The sequence below is a fragment of the Rhamphochromis longiceps genome, linkage group LG12, assembly GCF_057381845.1.
Source record: "Rhamphochromis longiceps isolate RC_006_pf linkage group LG12, R_longiceps_female_GT1.1, whole genome shotgun sequence".
NCBI classification, from domain to species: domain Eukaryota; kingdom Metazoa; phylum Chordata; class Actinopteri; order Cichliformes; family Cichlidae; genus Rhamphochromis; species Rhamphochromis longiceps.
Genome location: NC_140568.1, coordinates 24,480,308 through 24,501,240, shown reverse-complemented (window position 1 = coordinate 24,501,240; position 20,933 = coordinate 24,480,308). Strand labels below are relative to the sequence as shown.

The 20,933-nt window shown below is 42.1% G+C and overlaps 1 protein-coding gene across 9 annotated transcripts in view; it reads right to left on the bottom strand.

The window, feature by feature from the left end:
* mef2cb (myocyte enhancer factor 2cb) overlaps positions 1 to 20,933 on the bottom strand; it is a 69,513-nt gene that overhangs the window by 47,648 nt on the left and 932 nt on the right. For 8 of the 9 annotated variants that reach the window (XM_085425292.1, XM_085425291.1, XM_085425297.1 and 5 more), the window contains one exon: positions 14,395 to 14,534. The gene's annotated coding sequence lies outside the window, so the exon portion shown is untranslated. Of the gene's footprint in view, positions 1 to 12,141; positions 12,733 to 14,394; positions 14,535 to 20,933 lie in introns of those variants that run through there. The other variant, XM_085425290.1, reaches the window with a different exon arrangement.

Here is a 20,933-nt window from a genome sequence, read left to right as displayed (position 1 = left end):
ACATCGGCACCTCTCCCGTAGCTGCGATGCTCCCAGCAGCGTTACATGTCATGGTCACAGCCTTGCGGAGCTGAAATGGGAGCCACAGCTCCGCTTTGACTCTATGCACAGTGTGTGGGTAATTTGCAGAGAAGTAGAAGGTTGCACACTTCAACAAGCATGTCCTTCATAGATTCGACCTTCTGTTTTTCTTTTTTCTTTTTCTCTTCCTCCGGTCCCTGTGCTCTGCTAGGAAACCAAGTAACCTAGATCATAAAGTAGGGAGAAAAAGAGTGAGTAAGAATGAGAGACAGAGGTAGAAAAAGAGACCGAGAACACGAAACTGCATGACAGACTGGCAGGAGACAGCCACATTATTACACCCTACCACTAACAACACTTAAGAACACACACACAAAAAAAAGAATACAGAACACACTACTTGGATGATGTCATTTTTTTTCTTTCTTTCTTTCTTTCTTTCTTTTTGTTACCGCAAGCTGATTGTGCTGATTATTGGTGAGCATTGTTTCCCTGTTGATGCTGAGCATCATTAAACAGAGATTGTTCCATTGTAAGTGTTTGTTTAAGCATGGCTGGTTTAATGTTTCCAGGCACTGCCTTTTCACCACAGACACACACACACACATGCACACACACACGCTGCTCAATGTAAACCTGAGACACAAGCTGTATGTGCCGCATCTATAATTTATGCTACTACTGGGCTTTTGTTTTAAGCCTCGAACGTAAAGACAGCCGTAAACGCAAAAGTGAAACAAAGCACTGAAAATGTGTCCAGTCTCATAAAGAAAAGAAAAACAATACATACATATATATAACGTGTAACGCGCACAACTGCGTAACGCGAGTCTTTTCCACCACACAGCCTGAACTCTTCTGCTCTCACAGAGCGTTACAGTTCCCAGGGGAAGGGTGGTGGCGGTGGGGTGCATGAGGCAAAAGGTTGTATGGAGTGTGGAGGGCGTGTGGCGGCATACGGTACCTACAGATCAGCCTCTGTTTAGGGGAGTGGCCCCACCAAGGCTCGAGCCAGGCCAGACCCAGTCCAAGCCTCTCATTAGTCATCGGCTGGGTGCCGCGCTCCTTTTTGGAGTGGTTAAGGGGGAACTGGTGAGGGTCTGGCTGTTCCACTGTACTCCACTCCCAGCACCATCACAAACCGACCTCATCAAAGTGAGCGCTCGTAATTTGTCACAGAAAGCAGCCAATTAACATATGTTAAGGGAGGAGGGAGGACTAGGAGAAGGGAGGAGAGGGTGAGTGAAAAAAGATAGCGTGTGATTAAAGAGTCTGCACAGCTGCACAACATCAAGATGGCAAAGTGAGGTTTGAAAGAGACCTCAGACCCAGTAATCTGATAAAGCATACTGTTACTTAACCCTCATAAGCAAGAGCGAGAGAGAGGGACAAGGAGAAAGGGGAAGAATGAAATAATAGAGACAAACAAATATTAAATTACTGCTGTGAATCTACAAGCTTTGGCAGAGTGCCTCTGCTCTCAATATGTGGCCGACTGCGAAGGCCGCTCTATCGCACAGAGCTGGCCACTCCCGCCAAAGCGCCACTGCCGTTTGACCACACTCTATTTTTAGCTCAGCGCTCACCATTGTCTTTGACGTAGCTCACACTTACGCTAGATTCTGCCAGGAATTTTTTTTTGTCCTTTTTAACTCTTTGTCTTCCCATGAAACGAAAGCTGTTATTTCATTTATACTTTTTTCTTCTTTTTCTGTCACAAAGTCTCATACCAGTTGCTTACATTCTGACTTGTTTGTTTGCTTTCAAATTCTTGTTCCTCATGGTTGGTTTTAAAACGTGCAGCGCGCCGATATTTATGCATGTGTGAATGCCTGTGTGCGGCTGCATGACTGCGCCTCGGCAAGCGCACGCGCGTTTATGCGTCTGTTGTTGTTGTTGTTGTGGGGATGTCTTGTGAAGTGAGCTGTGTGATATTCTGCCTTGTTGTTGGATACGGTGGCATGCTGAATGCATTAGCAGCGCGCGCTGATGCCATTCTGTGTTCTGTCGTCTTTCAGCCACCTCTGCCTTGTCTCGCTCTCTGCGGCGACTGATCACACGTCTTGACAAGCGAGTTTGGGTCGTCGTCTGCGTCGCCATCTTTTTCTCTACGTGGGCTTCAAGTTTTTTTTGTTTTTTGTCTTTTCGTTTTCCACCGGGGAAAGGAAGAGAAGTGTGGAGTTAGCTTTAAACAAATTTGAATGTTAAGTTGTTGGGGAAATCCCCTGAATAAAAAAAAGACAGAAAACAATTCTTTACTCCTTGTATAGTTACTTGAGAACATTTAATTATAAATTATTTTTTATCATCATCATCTTCATCATTATTATCTCGTTTTTCAATTGAAAATCGGAAATGAAAATGCATAAACGGATGGCAGAAAAGCAGAACAGGCATTCTATATAAATCGTGACTTGCTCCCCCCCTCTCTTCTTTCTCTCTTTTGCACTCTTATCCTTGCCATCGACCATCAGTCGTTATTTATTTATTTTTCCTATTTGGGGAAATAATGGGCTAAAGTGGCGGAGCGGAGGAGCAGAGGAGTGTGGGATGGAGGGACAGTGAACAGAGGGGCAGAGGCGGGTTTGTGTTTTGCTTCGCTGGGCTTGTTTCTTGGTTGAATTTTTCTCCTCTCATCGGCTTCGCGAGCTGGTGGATCAGTGAAGGACCTGGCCGCCTGGAGAAACCACCACCCCCACCCCTCCACCCACTCCCTGCACTCAAATCCCTCTGCTGTGAGCACAGCTGCACCGTTCACATAACCTCGCATGTCCCCCTCCCACCCTACCCCTGCCCCTCACCCCCTCCGCTAATGATAGCAGAGCACGTCCCCTCCGCAAGGCAACAGCTTTTTCCACTTCACGTACATACACACATATTCTGCTGTGCACGCCCTCAAGAGCGCTGGACACATGCATGCACAGACCAACGGGCACGACATGCCCCTTTTTCCTTCTTAAGGTTTTTCCCTTGATTTTTTTTTTCTCATATCATTCAATTCCACCCACCCTCCACCCCTCCACTCCTTCTCTGCCCTGAGAAAAATCCCCCAGCCTTATGACCCAATGAAGGCCTGAGAACATGCACAAGAAAGCACACACAGATACACACACACACTTAGATGAACCCTTTAACTGCAACTGCCCATTTTTCTCCCTCTGTACAACTTGCCACAGCGAGTGACCTGCATCACAGCTGTGTGTGGGAATCTGAGTAGGAGGGTGTGTTTGTAGGAGGATTGAGTGTGTGAATGTATGTATGAGCACATACCTGGACACGTCAGTGTTCACACCACATATGCTGCGTCTATATTTCTGCATAACTGGCTGGGCTATATGTTCACTATATGTATGTATTATCTGCTGCGGGCCCGCGTGCGTGCACGTAAGCGGCGGCGGAGGGAGGCGAGGGCAGTTCTGGCCTTCTGCAGCACCTACTGTGCATTATAAACAACTCATTACACGTGTATTTAACCAAGGGGAACTGGCGAGTAGTGGAGGCTAATCCCCGTCATCGTTCCCAGCGTTCCTTTTCTGATTAGGCTACAGGGAAGTGGAGCCCAAGAAGGTAGGTTGCTTGGTCGGTGCAGGAGGAGGAAGAGCGAGAGGGTAAGAGAAGAAAGAAAATCATTTAAGTTAACTTCCCACAAGTGCCTTTCTTAGTTATAGTATCCTTTCTCCCTCTCTCTCTCTCTCTGTCTCCTGCTACCCTCTCGCCTTCTCTCCGTTCTTCTCCCTGTGGATTTTGCATTGCTCTTCCTTGTTTTCGACCATCTCTCAGAACTGGGTCATCGACAGATTGTGCGGCACCATTTTGAAGAACATGGGAGGGGAAAAAAAAAAACACGTTCTTGCTGTGAGAACAATCCAAGGTTTCTTTAACAAGTACCCCGCTTATCAAATTAAGCTGTCAAAAGCACATTAATAACAGGCAGCACAATTCTCTTCACAGAGAAAGGGGTGGGGGTGGGGGGTGGGTGAAAGCGCATTCGGGAAAAAAAAAAGATTTCTCATTCGCTGTGTAAAGAGACAGTCAACCAAGGGCAGTGGAGCTTTTTAAAGATTTCTCCCTCTCTCTTTTTTTGTCCCACTTATAATATGATTATGGGGTCCCTATTATGAGGGGCCAAGATGCAGAGTGTCACTCATTTAAAGGGTGAACAATATCTTGGGTTAGAGTGTAGCAGTGATGACACTCGTGTTTAAAAGAATTACAGATGAAAGAGCATCTCGGGATAATAATGTCGTTTCAAAAGCAAACAATTAGATATGGGCTTGAGGAGCACGATGCCCTGTAAAGAATACCCGAATTAATCAAAAATAAATGTAGTCATCCACCCACAGAAGTGAGACAGTAAAAATGAGTTTGACCCTGGAAAATGTGAATCTTTGAAAACAATAAATGAATGTCAAATGGTAAAATCTAAATAACATCCAGTTCTGCTCCTATAGCTAACCCTATTTATTAAATGCTCTCGTTGCCTTCGCAAATCTGCAGTCGAATGATTCCATAAGAAATTGAGAGTACAATGAGAAGGGAGTGAGGATCAGACTCAAAGTTAGGCCCCATAGGCAAGACATAGAAATGAAATCAACAAGACAACTCGGCATTCAGATGACAGATAAGAGAGCAAGCCAGCCAGTGCCCTTCCACACATGAACTAACTGTGGAAAAACCCAGTTCTCACACACTCCCCTTAAAATCTTTACTCTCGACTACATTTGAAAAGAAAAAAAGGGGAATTAGCTTGTAGGGTTTCTAATCTGTACGTTACAAAATCTGACAGTGTCAGCTAAGACTTCTCGCACTAAACTGCGAGCCCTTTCTGCGCTTTACTCCAGAGGCTGATTTTCTCACACCCTCATTCTGAGTCCAATCCTGTTTGCACGGGCCCCAGAGGGGCTGCTCTGTCATAGCCTGGAGTGGGCCGGCGGTGGATGGATGTGACGTGGAGGAACTGGGACTCTGCTGTGGGGAGGCTGGAGCCACGGCAGGTATCCCCCGCACTTCCTCAGCTATTTTTAAAACCACGAGTCCGGAGATGGGCCAAAAATAAAACAGAGGCCATTTTGGCCCATGACAATAAAAGCAAATAAAGATCCCTCACTCGCACACGTTAACGCACACGCGCGCGCGAATATGAGAAACAGAAAAGTATCCACGCACACCGCCAACAAACAACAACAGATAAGAAGTGAAAAAGGTCTTCACCTGACAATGAAACTATATGTCCTGCTATTGAGCATACACAGATGTGCACATCCGCACATACACAACAGACAAAAGTCAATATCAAGGCTGAGCTATTTCTGTAGAGAGCACTATTTAGGAAGTGCGGGCAAAGTGCCAGTATTCTCCTCAGTATCGTCTGGCTGTCATTGCAGTTATACAAACTCACCTCTTTCCTCTCTCGCCCGCTCCTCACCCTTTCCACCCAACCCCTTGTTCCATTGTCACTGCTCTCTCGCTCTCTCTCTGTGTTGTTCTTATATACACACACACACACACACACCAAGGTTATTTGTTTTTCCACTGGGTCGAACCACAGTGGCAGGTGAAAGCATCTATTGGCAAGATAAAGAGAGTGGCTGGTGTGAGAGCACAAGGCCTCACTCTGCCCAGCAAACCTTGAAGTGAAGCGCCGGGCTGGAGTTTCAAACAAAGTGCCCCCTCATTCATTATACATGCAACTGCACTGAAAATCTCCTTCCGCAATGCCATCTTCTTCACATCTCTCTCTCTTTCTCTCTCTCTCTCTCACTTTGCCTCTCCAGGCCTCTCTCTCTCTTTCCCTCTATCTTCTTCCCTCTCTTCTCACATCGGCCCTCTTCGTTTTCTCTCATTTTTTCCAGACAGAGCATCCATAAAGTATGAATAAAATTAATGACATCACGAGCTGCACTTTGGAAGAGCCACTGTAGGAAAAAGCCATACATCACAGTGCAGAAGGAACCGGGCTGAAAAAAGAAGAAGACAGAGAAAGAGAGAGAGAGAAAAGAGTGCGTGAGGTCTACGCTGTTTCACTCTTCACCGCCTCCAGGGCCTTTCCTACTGTGTGCTATAGTGTCTTATTAAGTTTGACTTCAGATGCACATTAGCTGAAAAAGTTTAAACACTTTTATTATTGTTCAGCTTTTTCTGCATTTCTTTGTCCCGCTTTCTCCTTAATTCTTTGGTCAGCTGAGTAAACTACGTTTTCGAAACAGTCCCGTGTTGCACATTATTTCATAGGCTGGCCTTTGGTGTGGGAATGGCACAGATGACAGTGGAAAGAAACACTGGTGTGGGCTTTGGCAGGACACCGGCTGGTTAAGCAGTGTGCTCTGCAGAAAAGGGAGAGCACTGAGAGCATGGATTCTTATTTTTTTTATTTATTCCCCAACTTAGAAAGTGTTAACAGCATTTTCAACGACACAGAGGATCTCCTTATTTTACACAGGTTGTCCAGATTTCTAAAGCTGTGGTGAAAAACAAGCACAAAATTTGAAAAAAGTCTGCGATATTCTTCCTTGGAGCACAAAAAGAGAGACAGACGTATCAGTCGTGCCATCTATTATTGGATATTTACTGTTGCGTTGTTGTATTGGGAAAAAAAAAACAGCAACTTCACATAAAAAGCCTGACGGGGTAGAATTCAAGTCCTAATTCCTCTGAATTCGGTGTGAACACAAGATCTGTTATAAATATCCGATCGCGACGTGACGCTCAGCAGCAGCGCGGATGGGGAGCGGTGGCGGCAGCGGCGCGGATTGTGGCAGCCGAGCGAGCAGGGGGTTTCAGATGGATGCGAGCTTGTGTGAGGCCAAGGCACAGAGCTACCTCTGTGCGTCTCACAGGACTCTGTTGCACAATGACTCGGCTATGTTGCAGTTGTGACAAAGATAAATTACAGCGACTGGAAAACATTTCTACATTTTTTTTCCTCACTCTCCCCATCCCTACACCTTCTTTTTTTTTTCCTTTTTTCTTTTTTTTTTTCTTGGCATTGGGTGGATTCCAAATGCGTCCCACACCAAAGGAATATGGTGAAGGCGGGTGGGGGCATCTCTCTCTGAAATAATATTAGGGCGTAAGAAGTTGCTCCTAACTATTTACGGGTCAGGAGCAGGGTTTAATCAAAGAAAATGCCTTTGGCTGCTACATTTCCATAAACAGACAGGAAACACTTCTCTGACAAACTGGCTTCTAAAAAATCTGTCAGATAAATTCTGGTTTCGCCACGTAACGGTTCAAGTCAGCATTACAGATGTCATGTTTGCGTTACCCCTAAAACTGTCTGCACTGTGCAGGAAAAGAAGAAGAAAAATTCTCTCAGGATTGAAAGTTGGGTAAGTCTTGGGAAGTTAATGTGCCAGTTTATAAGCCTGAAAACTCTTATTTAACTCTCATTTGAACATTTAAGTCTTGATGTTGGAGGCTTTCAACCTAATTGGAATGATCTCATGTTTGGACAAAGAAACCCAAACTCTGCTCTACTCTAAATGTTTCTCTTTGTCTTATCATTCAGACTCCTCTGCTCCTGCACTCCTCCAGCCTTCTCGCCTCCCGGGCCTCTCTCTCTTTCTCTCTCCCTGTCCAAATATTTCAGACAGCAGGCCTCAAGTATGGTGAGGTGTTTTGGGTGTCTCTTTAGGTGGGCTGCAGCTGATGATATGATTGTGCGGTCAGCACTGCCGAGCACAGACCACCCAGCAGGCTGCTGCCGTAATAATGGCCAACAGGCCAGGCAGGAAACAGGAAACAGGATGAAGAAGGGCAGGACATCCTGTTCATCTAGATCACTGTGTTAAACATGACATCACGAACGCATCGACATCTTAACGGAGGGTTACCTGAGCGGAGGCCGAACACTTTGTCGGCGTGCTCTTAACTAACCTCTGCTCAAATAAATTTCCATCTGCGTTCTCTCTGCGCGCGTATCTCTCTCTGTGTTCATGTGCATCTGTCTTCTCAGTTTGCCTTTTCAGCCCTCACACTGACACTGTTTTCCAGACTGCTCCATCATCGCAGACATCAAATCCTACCCTCTTCAGTGTGAGAATAAAGGAGAAAAAGAAAAACAAGCATTTTCATTTGAATATACACCAGCAACAACCTCACAAAACTCAGACGAAGGGAAAAAAACAAAAAACACGTACGCACACAAAAGCACAAAGATTCCAGCGCACGAATACACAGAGACAAGACGCAAAGTTGAAAACGCACACACACACACAACTCCCAGACACACAGCACACACTGACAGACAAACACACAAAAGAAACAGCAAGCACAAAGCACAGCACAGCCAGAAGTCTACTTTATGCAGAAATATTCTAAAGTGTGTTTTACAATACAATTAAACATCAAAGGCTGATATATTCCTCTGTGATCTTTAACACCCCAGTGAACAAACCCCACACACCCCCATCCACTTACAGCATACAGAGAAAGTTGCTGAACGTCACTGCTAATTACTAGATAGAGACAGAAGAATACTTTGCATCATTATGCAAAAACCAGGACATATTCAAATATATGCATTCAATCCACCAAAAAACCATTCAAGGACTGCATTATTTACTTTTTGATTTTTGTGTGTGTGTGTGTGTGTGTGTGTGTGTGTGTGTGTGTGTGTGCGTGTGCGTGTGGTAAGTTTTATGAGTAATTGCAGCTCTTATGAGAAGATACACAGACAGTGCTCCTAAGGCAAAGATGCATTTGGATAAACATTTCTAACACGCACAACAGTTAGGACAATGAAAGCGAGATCTGCTGAAGACGAGTAAATAAACACATGGTGAGGTTGAGCCCTGCGTATTTCACTGCTACTATAAAACGTATGAAAAGAGAAAAAAAAGAAAGAAAAAAAGAGAAAAAAAGGAGACTATTCCTCCCATGCAGCAACTAGAGAACACCTGCCATGTGCAATAAACAGGAATGCAAGAAGCCTTTAAGTTATTATAAAACATAAGCATTTTCATCTGCTTAGAAATTGGCAAGAAGAATTGTTTTCTCAACAAATGCCTTAATATTTCTGTTATTTATGTGAGGCAAATTTTACTACACACACAGCCTGCACTTTATTGCGTTACATATGCTGCTAAACCAATTAAACGTTTTCACATGCGGGATACACAAGGTCGTCTCGCAGCATTTTAAGACGCTTTCTTACGTTATGAAGCATTGCATGTGAGGCAAATACAAATGTCTACATCTGAGTCTTATATCAGCCTCTCATTTGAGCCAAAGGGCATGAAGTCCACTTAAGAGTTCTTCAATGTCTACCTCACGATCTTGCCAACCGGCAATCTGCAAATGAATGTTTTACTGATGTTTAACTGAGTAAACTCTGCAAACTTCTTCCAAAATATTTGAAGCCATTAGTGAAAAAAAACAAAAACTTTAAAGCACAGCTAAAGGGGCTTTTAAACTGTTTGCTTAAACATAAATACATTGGTTGTCTCCATTAAGGAAAAATGTTTTCATAGATCTGGTTTTCCATAAGGTGGGGATCTTTGAAATGTGCCTCTTGTACAGTATTAAATGTCTATGTGAGCAGAGATCAGGGAGCACAGTGGTATAGTTTACACCTTTTCCCCCCCTGAAGATGGAAACTTGGTAGCAGGAATAGAAGTTACCACCAGTAAAACTAATTTATGGGTGTTAAATTACACATTTATAAGCAATATATTAGGCATTTCAAATGACAAATATTTGCTAATTATGCTGATTTTGTTGCAGTGCCTTGAAAACACATGGAATTACCCTGACCGTGGCATACAATGTGTTCCCTTCCTTCACTTAACTAAAGCTTTACTGAGCCCCTGGCGTACAGCAAAGTGCCCTGACAATCGGCTCAATGCCCTGGCCAATCACAGAGACACGTGACCTTCTAATCCCTCTCTGTGAGAAGGGTAAGAGTGTGTTGTCGCTGTTGGTTTTGTGAATCAGCGCCTAAAATCCCAAATGATTTGTCAAGATGGAGAGGTCTTAAGAGAATAAGAGAAACAAAAGCAGCGCAGGCCAAATAGTGTGGGTGTTGATGCATGTGTGTAAAAGTGTGTGTGTAAGGAGGGAGAGAGAGAGCGAGAGAGAGAAAGGAGACAGAACATGCTTTTGTGCACCTGTGTGTGTTTGCGCACGACTGCATACAAGTGTCCGTGTGTGTGTGTGTGTGTGTGTGTGTGTGTGTGTGTGTGTGTGTGTGTGTGTGTGTGTGTGTGTGTGTGTGTGTGTGTGTGTGTAGAGGGTCTCTTAGATTACAGAGCTTGGCTGACAGACTTCTCAGTGTGTAATCGTGGGTCCACATGCAAGTGCTCACCTTCCTCTGAGCGGATTAACCTATCGCTAAATCCCAAGAGAGCAACAGGCCAGACAGGCCACACAGAACAACTTCATTGACGATAGTCAGAAAAGGAAAGCCACACTTATGATGTTGTTTTCTAAAAAAAATATAAATGAATGCACTCTGACTTTTTTAAGACTAAAAAGTTCACATAAAAGTTTAATAAAGGGTTACTGGACAACTGGACACCACGTTCCCTTCAGAAGTTCTTAAAAATCTTAAAAATTACATACGTCTTAAAACACGGAGCATCTCTCTTTTTTTCCTGAAAGTGAACTGAGAAATGTAGTCAAGCGGTACGCAGTGTGTTTTAAACGCACACATTAAATAAGCTGGTATACAGCTACACACAGAAACACTTTTACCATTCTGTAAGTGCCTTAAAATACCTCATTTACATAGCTGTTATTTTAAAATTAATTTAATAGTTTAATGAATCTCAAAATATTCTCTAAAAGTTACATTAATTATATTTAATTTCAAGCAGTTATCACTACATTAAAGCCCTGTTCATTTCTTACTTTTTTATATAATTTATTTCACAGACAAAACTGTGTTTCAGCTTAAGAACTAATTCAGCTCAATATAAGTAAAGAGATAAACGTTTATCCTCACATTTGGCATACGTTTTTTTGTCCACAGCCAACTCAATCCCAAAATCTATCTAAATGAAAATGAAATGTATAATAGTAATTTTAAATGTCACTGCAAGCCCGAGTTTCTCTGCACATTACATGGTGGGCCTCGTGTCCGTACACTTTAAGTGTAAAACAAAGAATCCATTTTTAGCTCCAAAGCTGAAACCTGAGAAAAGTTGCCACAAGTTAATTGTAGCCTCGTGATTTTTCCTCTCATCGCAACAGGTTTAGTTGAGCAACGTGAGGCTTAACCAAACTCGCAATATGAATTTAATCATACTTGCTCTCTTGTAATAAGTCAGTCTCAGTCACAAAGGCACAGAGAAGAAATTATAGTTGAGCCTGAACAGCCAAACCTCCTGTAAAACACTGATTTACAGCACAGTCCGCCGTGTCGCTCATCTACATAAATTTACATCCAAATAAGTGTAAAAGAATGTTTTCCCCTGTATTGCAGCGATGATATGATTAGCTATTTATTTAATAATTATCAAAGCTTCCTACATAATATACCGGTTTAAAGTTTAGCACGGCATAATTGCCATCAGTTCACCTCAGTTTAGAACGTTTATTTCGTGCGCAAAGAATATCCACAAACTAGGATCACTGTTTCCCTAATCTGTTGCTTTGATGGAAATCTGAGATGTAAAAACTTGTGCATCTCCTTTTGCCTTTGTAATTTTGTTTGAGGTAGACTGAACGCTACATTTTACAACCCAAATGTAACTTTTCATATGCCACCCTGCCCAAAGGCGCAAAAAGAGGGCATAAAGTATAGTGTTAATGTGACCAGCCTGTTCATTGGCTTCTGGACTGTGCGCCTGCATGTGGACGCGAGAAAGCTGCACAAGGTCGACACAGCAGTGACACCTAAAATCACCACACGGATCTCCTAATACACCATAACCAGTGATTTGATGTCGCTCGGTAACTATATTACATTGCTGTTACCGGCACGAGTCGAAAGGGGGTCACAACAAATCAATACACGCAGTTGCTGTACTTTGTCAGGGGAGACAACGCGCATCAAACTAGACCCTCAAGTTTCCCCTTACGGAACATTTCAAATAAAATAAATAATAATTTTTTTAAGAACCATACGATGGAGTGAGGTGTTTGCCAGTGAGTGCCAAGTGGTGCAAGTGCGGTACTTACTTTATCTGAAATCTTGTCCCGAGTGAAGCGAGAGAAGGCTACAACAAGCGGTCCGCCGGGTGTTTGGTCCGGCCGTTTGACAGGAAGGTTGGAGCCGCTGCTTGATGGGGGACGGAGTTCGCCGAGACGCACTTAAAATCCAGGAGCGCAACTAAGCAGGAGGACGGCGCCGAGAGGAAAAAAAAAGTAACCTACAATACGTGGTATGAGTCCCTATAATGTCAGAGAAAACTACCCCCCTCTCTCTCTCTCTCTCTCTCTCCTCTCTCTCTCTCTCTCTCTGATCCGACAGAGCTCGCTCAGGAGGCGCTGAGGACGCACCGTCTGGTCTGCTAGTGCGTAGTACCGGTGAGCGGCGAGGGACTCGGTGGAGCGGCTGTGTTGGAGGTGGTGCCGGTATTAGTACTGGACGTCTGAAGCTTAATAGTGATGTTGCGAAGCTGTTTCTGTTCCTCCCCACAATCCCGACCAAGTCTTTCCCTAAACCTTCTGCTCTCCTGCGTGAAGAAATAATCGATTTTTTCCTCTCTACCCCTTTTCTTTAAAAAAAAAAAAAAAAACTCCTGAAAGGGGGCGGTCTCACATTTCCCAACTCCACTTTAATAAACGAGGCAAGGCTCTTAACGCTTTATTATTGCGCCAGGCCCGACGGAGTGGACACAATTAGTGCTGAGAGAGGACCGCTAGAGGAGGAGGAGGATGAAGATGGGGCATGTGTTCTTTAACTAATGATGTCACGGAGAGCACCCCGAGGTCTGCAGGCGACAGCATGCGATGAAACCCGTACCGCGAAAGTTGTGTTTCGCTCAGGCAGGTTAAGTTTCCAGCCAATTGTTTCATGCGAGTCACATCAGATGCCAAGTACACCAAAACTTAAGTCTGTCGTAGCAAGAAGCAAAACACTTCAGCGTGTTTCAGCACCTTTAGTTTTTTGTTTTTTTTTAGAAATACTTCAAAAAAGACACCATTTTCTACAAACACACACTCACAGATGATCCAACATCACTCATTATTTTAACAATAAGAGTTTAAGATTAATTATCACATTAAATGACATGATTCTTCCCTCAATGCGATTTCGCTGGAAAAGTAGGAGCAACTTTAGCAACTCCCGAATAATGCCATTTTCTAATTCTCAACAATTCCTTGGATGTCTGCTCTGCCTCCTTTCTCAGACACTGCAACACTTTTGCACATGCTGCACCCCGCCAATCATTCTTAGGGACCCAGCTATCTCCTACAGATAAGCCCTGACAGAGACAGTAAGCATTGGGGAATTGCCAAGCCTTTATCCGTCCAACCAAATGATTTCAAAACATCCACTCTATTAGTGTGAAGATAACAATTAGAACAGCAAGTTTGCCACTTCAGATAAGACACAGACAGGCAGTGCACTGGCTCTCTGTACAGAGATGTATACCAGATAGGCCTCATAATACCAGAGTTCTATTATACTCACATTATATGGGTGCCGTATCACGGTTTTAGGATTTTTAATGGCTGCCCTGAATGGAGCTTGTTACGCTACAATACACCGTTAGGCCCCATTGTTGACTTTATATCAATTTAACATTGAAAAAGGGAAAACATTATCACAGGCTTCCAAAAGTTTCTTCCATCCTGATATTTTAACAAACCAAAAAAAACCCCCCAAAGAACACTTGTGGTCTATATACAGTTAAACAGCAAACCCCTTTCTCTTTATTAGCTTTGCACTGTAAAAGCAATACAGACTGCGTGTTGTGTAAATAGACGCCGAGTGACTCCATAATCTTCCCTTTTGAAGTTCACCTACGACACATAAGCTATGCAAGCAGTCAGCCACCCAGTCAATCAGTTATTCAGTCAGTGAGGGTAGGAAATGGTAAGACATCAAGTAATAAATAAATCAAGCTGGCTAATCTGCTTGACGGGTGAACATTACAGCCTGTAACCGAAGCCGCTGGTGTCTGATGACTCTGAATGCCACCTTCACATCACCTGACCCTTTAATCTTTAATAGCATTTCCTCTGGTCCCTAGACCTCCATACTAATCAATAAGGCGCTGTTGGACACAGCAAGTTCATAAACGCGACACGGCAGATATCAACGGCGTTACATGTCAGCATGTATGAAACGGCGAGTTCACAGAGTCACAGTTTCAACAGACATGATTTCCTCCTTTCAGACTTCTTCTGGTGCTCGCACCTGACAGTTGCAGTAAGTCTCCAAAATATATGGATAGCTGTGGGTGCTTATGTGGTTGTACATACCACATGCAGTGTTCCTTCTACTTCTTCTTCTTCTTCTGTTCGTGCCCTCCCTCTTGTAGCTTTCTATGCTGTTTGCGAGAAGCTCACTGAAGAGGTCCTTTCAGTGTTCCCAGTGCTTGAGGTCGTCATTTGGTTAGCACCTGAGAGGAGAAGCAAAGTAGGCAGGCACGGTGAGAAGAAGAGTGAACCTGCCAGTGAAGTGCTTACTGCTTCTGTGTAAGAGTAGGCACTTGCACATAGTGTGCAAAGATCTATGTTAACATCTGTGTAACGTGTGTGTGTGTGTGTGTGTATGATAGCCATGTGAAACAGAGAAAAAAATGGGGGGATGTGGAATACATTTGAATGGTGAAAAATCATTAAATGAGGCAAACACTGGCTCATGCTTATTCATAAATGACTGACTTGTCTACGGGGATAAACCTATGGTGAAACCATACTAACAGCCTCCCTCAGTTCTCATACATTTAATGCAAAATAGGGAAGACCTGCTGTATATTTTGCTCTTGAGACTACTGAGCACAGGGCTAAGGCTAAATATCTATATCTATATGTATTATATACAGCATTATAACCAGGCTGATATTAATCCACATTGCAGAGCTGAAGGTGTGCCACATTGTGCTATTAAAACTGATAAATTTAGAGTTAGTTACACAATGACTGTGTGCAAATAAGCAGAGCGCGTCGTAAGTTAAATATTATATGTTTTGGCATTTGTGTTATCTTAAGACAAACTATTTTCTCATTAATCAAAATGAGCGAAATTATTAGTTTCTTGCCATCTGAAACTTTCCCAGACCTACTCATTAGCCATTGTCCCTCCCTCCTACATGAATCCTGAACTTGTGTTCTGAGGAGTGTGTTTGAGAGTGTGTTGGAGTGTGGGTTGACAGTCTCATCAAAGCCTGGTGGAGGAAAAAAAATCAGTTTAAGAGTTTGCCAAACAATTATGTAATTTCAAAATATGTCACAGTGTGCATAAACACAGACTTTAGGCTTTCGGGTAAATTCAGTTTCGTGAGGTTTGGCTTCGGCTGTGCATAAAAAGTGAAACAGGGGAAACTGCGACTGGATCTTAAGTCAAACATATAAGTGCGGTTTGCTGATATTGATCTTGGTTGGATTGTTTCTTAAGCCTCTCCTGGCAGCCACTTCACAGCATGTGTCACACGCACGCACCGAACGCACACGTGCAGAACAGCTTGCCTAAAAATGTATGTGTGCGCGCACGCCCGTTTGTTTTTGGTAACAGAGGGAGAAAGAAAGAAATGCCTCTCTCAAGCAAAAGATAAACACAAACACATTTCCAGGGCAAACAAGAACAGCCCGGGCTCAGTGCAATCTGTTGTCGATCATGCTCACGTGAAAACACAATCTGCCTGTCACAGTAGATGATGTTGTCAAGCGCTCTGCCTCACTGCTCCTGAGAATTAGCCAGCGATTACAGAAGCACTACGAAACACGCAGAGTATTTGTTGTATGTCGGATATGTCTGAAGATGCTTGCAGCTTTATTTGGTATTTACCGCTTTCTCTTCCTGCACTCGTTCCCTAATGAATTTTAGACACGTTTGTTTTTTTGACAATAGATTGATGCTACATGATGTGACGACCAAAGGCTTCACAGAAAGCACAGAAAGACCTGCAGGCCAATTTAACTCACATGCTCAGCTGGGAATCCACAGATCTCCCTTTTGCAGGTGGAGATGTCTTATGGGTGTTTCAAGGGCAATCACAGCAACATTTTTTGACTTGGTATATAATGCTAAAAATTCAATGCATATTTATTTAAAAAAAATTTTTTTTTATTATTCTTATTCAGCCTTATTGAAATGCATCACATATTATGTATCATTATAGTTAGGGTTAGGGCAAACCTAGATTGATTAAAGAAATTTGGAAAAAAAAACCCAAAAAACTGTATAATAATTAAAACGTTATTCATAATTGTGAATCATTTGCACGTGTTATGTGTATGTAATGTGACAGTATACATTCAAGAGCACAAATATCGAGGAATCCATAACATGGTCCGTTATTTTATACAATTATTAAACTATAACGTCATTCATTCTTTGTTCATTTGAACTCCTAGTATCTAAGCCATACAGTTCTCACTCAGCCTCAACATCTGGGCTCTGTTCTCAGGAAAAACACACCTGCTTTAGAAAATGAGAGACATTCCCCTGCTGATCTGTGTTTGGTCTTTGGGTAAGTCATCTAAAGCGTGGTATTATAAATCATTTGAAGCTCCTTATTAATAAGTATTATAATGAAACTCACAGGGCAATATCATCAGTAATTATAGTCGAAGGAATTGTACTACAGTACTTTATAATTAAGGGAGCAAAGGTTAGAAAATCAGGTTTAATTAACTGAAATCATATTTCTCCTTGTTATAATATATATAAAACAAAGAGAGTCATATAACCATGAGGAAGTATTTATTTGCACTTACGAATGTTTTTTTTTTTTTTATATGTGAACATGCAATTCAGCTATTAGGCAATATCTCCTTGTTCATTTTATTTCTGAAAGAAAGCAGCGACGCAGTTCTGCCTTAACTTGGCACTCATGCCTCGAGGTATTTTGCCTCTGCAAGAATCAGTTGTATGCAAATGTAAAAAGACTTGATCAAGATACACATATCATATATTCATTTCATCTACATCATAACTTTAGGTCACTATTGTATCACTTTACAAGAAAACAGATTTTTAAAAACTGTTGTGTCAAATATTTCTACATCCTGTAGTTTTACTTGTTATATCTTGAAATGTAATAAATAACAAGAGAAGTGACCTGATATATTTCAGTGAAACTGTATACGGTTTTAATTTTAATAACACATTTTTTTTCTACCATGTGGCTACATCTTTAATAATATCTATCATCCAAAACTGCAATGGCTATATAACAAGCCCTTAACAAGCAGTGTCAGTCAGGGACAGCTCGGGTGATTTGCATGTGTTGCGTTTAACCAACACTATTCTGTCTGTACACCTTTCCTGCATTATGGATGAGGCACAAGCTGAACAACAAATTCTCCCTTTGTTCTTCTTGATTCTCTGGTTACATCACAGGAAAAGCTCCATGGTCCTGTCTGTGACTGCACTGGCACACTGAGACACAGCGATGCTGGGCGCGCTGTTAATCAGACCTGTTGCTTCTTCGCTTTGTTATATTGCATCTACGTGGGCTTTTCGACACGCAGAGACACAGACCACAAAGCAAGCACGTCTTCCACATATTTAATTCGAAGAACTAACCGTGCCACCTGTCGAATGGATGATAATAAACAATTTCAATAAGATGATCACATTGGGAAGAAAATAAAAATAGCTCACGTCGACTACAGAGGGGATTATTCAGCCTTGATACCTGCAAATTGACTGCCTGCTTATTTTATTTACAATCAAAATGCTTTAATGTCACATATATCATTAATGTGACAGGTGCCATCAGTGTGTGCCATCTGCTATATATGAACAACACAGTGTACAGGCACTGCAATTAAGTGTGCTGCCTGCAGGGGAGGTCTGCACCCTTCTTAGGGGAATGGAGAAGTTTAGCACAGGGGTTCACTGGAGGTGTTCTCTGTGCCCCAAAGTTTAACCAACTTTTTACCCTAAACTACTTCAACACGGTCGTCTGTTTAGGCATTTTAGCCAAGTATTAAAAAAAACAAAACAAATATTAAATATCTCTAACCGCTATCCCACAAATATTTTAATTGTTTTTAATTTACTTCCTTCATTATTCTAATCCCTGGTGGTTTTTTCTCTCCCACCTCCTCCTCTCCCCGTGTCTTCTTTGTGCTTAACTGCCACGCTTACTGTCTGTATATCAAGGGCTCAAAGTTCTCTTTGTCTCCAGCAGATTGCTTCGCGAGAGGGAGGGAGGGAAAAGAAACTCACTTTCTGCTAATGATTTTTCCTCATTTTGAATGGTTGGAAAGTAATTCCCTATGAACTGCTCCAACAAAGGCACAGTTATTCCATTGTTCTTGCTGCCCTTTCTCTAATTGTGCCTATAAAAGAGAGATGCCAGTGATACTTTTTTTTTATGTCTCAGTTCAAGGGGTGCCCACCGGTGTTTCCTGAAGTGGTGCAAAAGCTGTTTCTGAAACAACATTATTAGTGTTAAATGTGCGGCAGTGGAACAGAGCCCACGTCTGAGCAAAGTGCCATGATCAACATGTCAAAGAAGAAATGCAGACTTAAATTACAGCTGAAGTTTGGCTTTGTTATGTATTTGTAAATAATATTGAGCGTAACATGTGATGGGAGACAGCTGTTTCTTTCTTATTTAACCATCAACTATGGTTTCTTTAAACCACATCCATGATCGCTCCCTAAACATAAGCGCATTTTAGAAAGGAACTGGCAAAACTTGTTCTGCTGACAAAGGAGGCAAATCAGAAAGCATTAATACGGGTCACTGGCATTGGTGGTTTAATTAGAGGCAGCAGAAGCAATATAGTTACATGCTGAGCAATAAAAGCAGTTTTTAATACTGAAGAATAAGTAAAGTTACATTATTTTTAACAGAATATTACAATATAAAGAGTAATATAAAGATGATCGTTTGTAAAAAGTTGCACTTACACTTCCTGAATAACAAAAACCAGCTGCAATGCATCCAACTATAGCACAAAAGTCTGCAGTTAGCTTTGTTTTGATTTCCCATAATAACTATTACACAGCAAAAGTCCCTCCTGCAGCTGTTGACCTCAGCCAATTCTCTTGACAATTAACAATCATTCAGCATGGCTCTGCAACTTCTCCCACACTCTCACCAAGCAGCTGATAGTGTCTCACTGCGAAGAAAAGCAACTAGAATGGAATACGTTGCGTATCTAAACGAGGATTTCCCAGCTCAGATGTATGAGAGCGAGGCCGACCATCGGCGCAGACCTGTGTTACACAGTAGAGCTTGGCAGACAAGCGGTGATGTCTAAAGCTCTTTGTGCCTCCAGGATCACCCCCAACTCATTCTTATTCAGACATGATCAGAGGAGAGGCAGGCAACTGAGATTAGCTGCAGATCAAAAGAGCTGCCTAGCGCCAGCGCTCGTGTTTTGTAGATTTAGGCGGCCCCGGCACACAAGCATTGTATCATGGCGGCGGAGCGTCATACTGTTTTCTGGCCTTGACAGTGCTCAGGGGGTTAGAAGGAAACAGAGTTTTTAAACAGAAGGATGGACCGCTGCTGGAAGTCTTCCAAAATTAAATAATAAAGATAATAAAAAGGGGAATGAAAAGGAAAAAAATAAGAGCAGAATTACTACGCTGTTACTGTAAGCCATTACAGAACCAAGGTACTTCATGCATCACAATTGAAATCACTCCCATATGTGTAATTGGTCTTGGTTCAGTTCTAATTTGTTTTAAAAATGAAATGCACTTTCTACAGTAACTCGGGAGCATCTGGATCAGTGGTGCCACAAAATAACCATGGAAACTAAATACTACCAATGCTTTCTGTCAGCAGCAGCTACACAGTAACAACAAATCAGCAAATTACTTCTACAGTGTATCTTAACGTTCCCTCTAATTTATACAAAGACACTGTGACACAGTGGAAACCACAAAATGCATATCTGCATTGAATTACCTTCCACTTAACACCAGACAAAGTGAAACACTGAAACTAAAAGCTACATTTTTAGGGAAAATTTGTGCTCGTATTATCACTGACCAAACTTTGACATTCACATTTGAGACATTACCATTTAAGTTAAAAATGTATTAATAATTATAATTTACTTACTATTCATACAACATAAAAAACAAACAAAACAAAACAAAAAACTGGAAGCAACAATGAAACCAATAGCTGACTTGGAAGGTGGAAAGACAGGATGAGGTGAGTTTCAAAGGCAGAGAGGCAACTGTACAAGAGCGCTCACCACCCTACGGAGAAAGAAAACAGTGCGTTTCCTCAACTCCGCTGACCATCAAAGCCATGGAATTCAGGGGCAGAGAAGCAGTAAAGTAAGGACTGCACTGTTCCTGTAAACTGGGTCAAAGTTTCTACTGTTCTGCTTTTTGGGTGAATAATATGACATGTGTGCATGTGTACTTCTCAAGTTTAGATGTATATTAAAAATGAAAAATAAAACTGTTTTCATTTTCAAGTAGGAGTATATTAAAGTTTTATATCCACTGTCTGTGTCAACAGTTGACTTAGTAACGATTTTAATAAATAGTCTAAAATACCCTGAACTTCAAATTTAAAGATATGAAATTTATAAGCATCAACAAATTTAAATCTAATGTGGAAACAAACTTAAAAAATAAAAGCCTTTTACGCAGTTTGGGACAAATGACATATTCTTACATCCCCTGGTGACGAATAGTTCCCTTTCTGTCAATCAAAAGTTTGTCCAGTATGTCTTCCTTAGACACCAAAATGGGAAACACACGTTTCATCTGAAGTATGTATTTGCATCTAGTGCAGCCACCTTGAGGGAATGAGTCATTTCTAAAGCAAACAACACTTTAAGGCCACGCTCTTTCTTTCACTGATAATTCC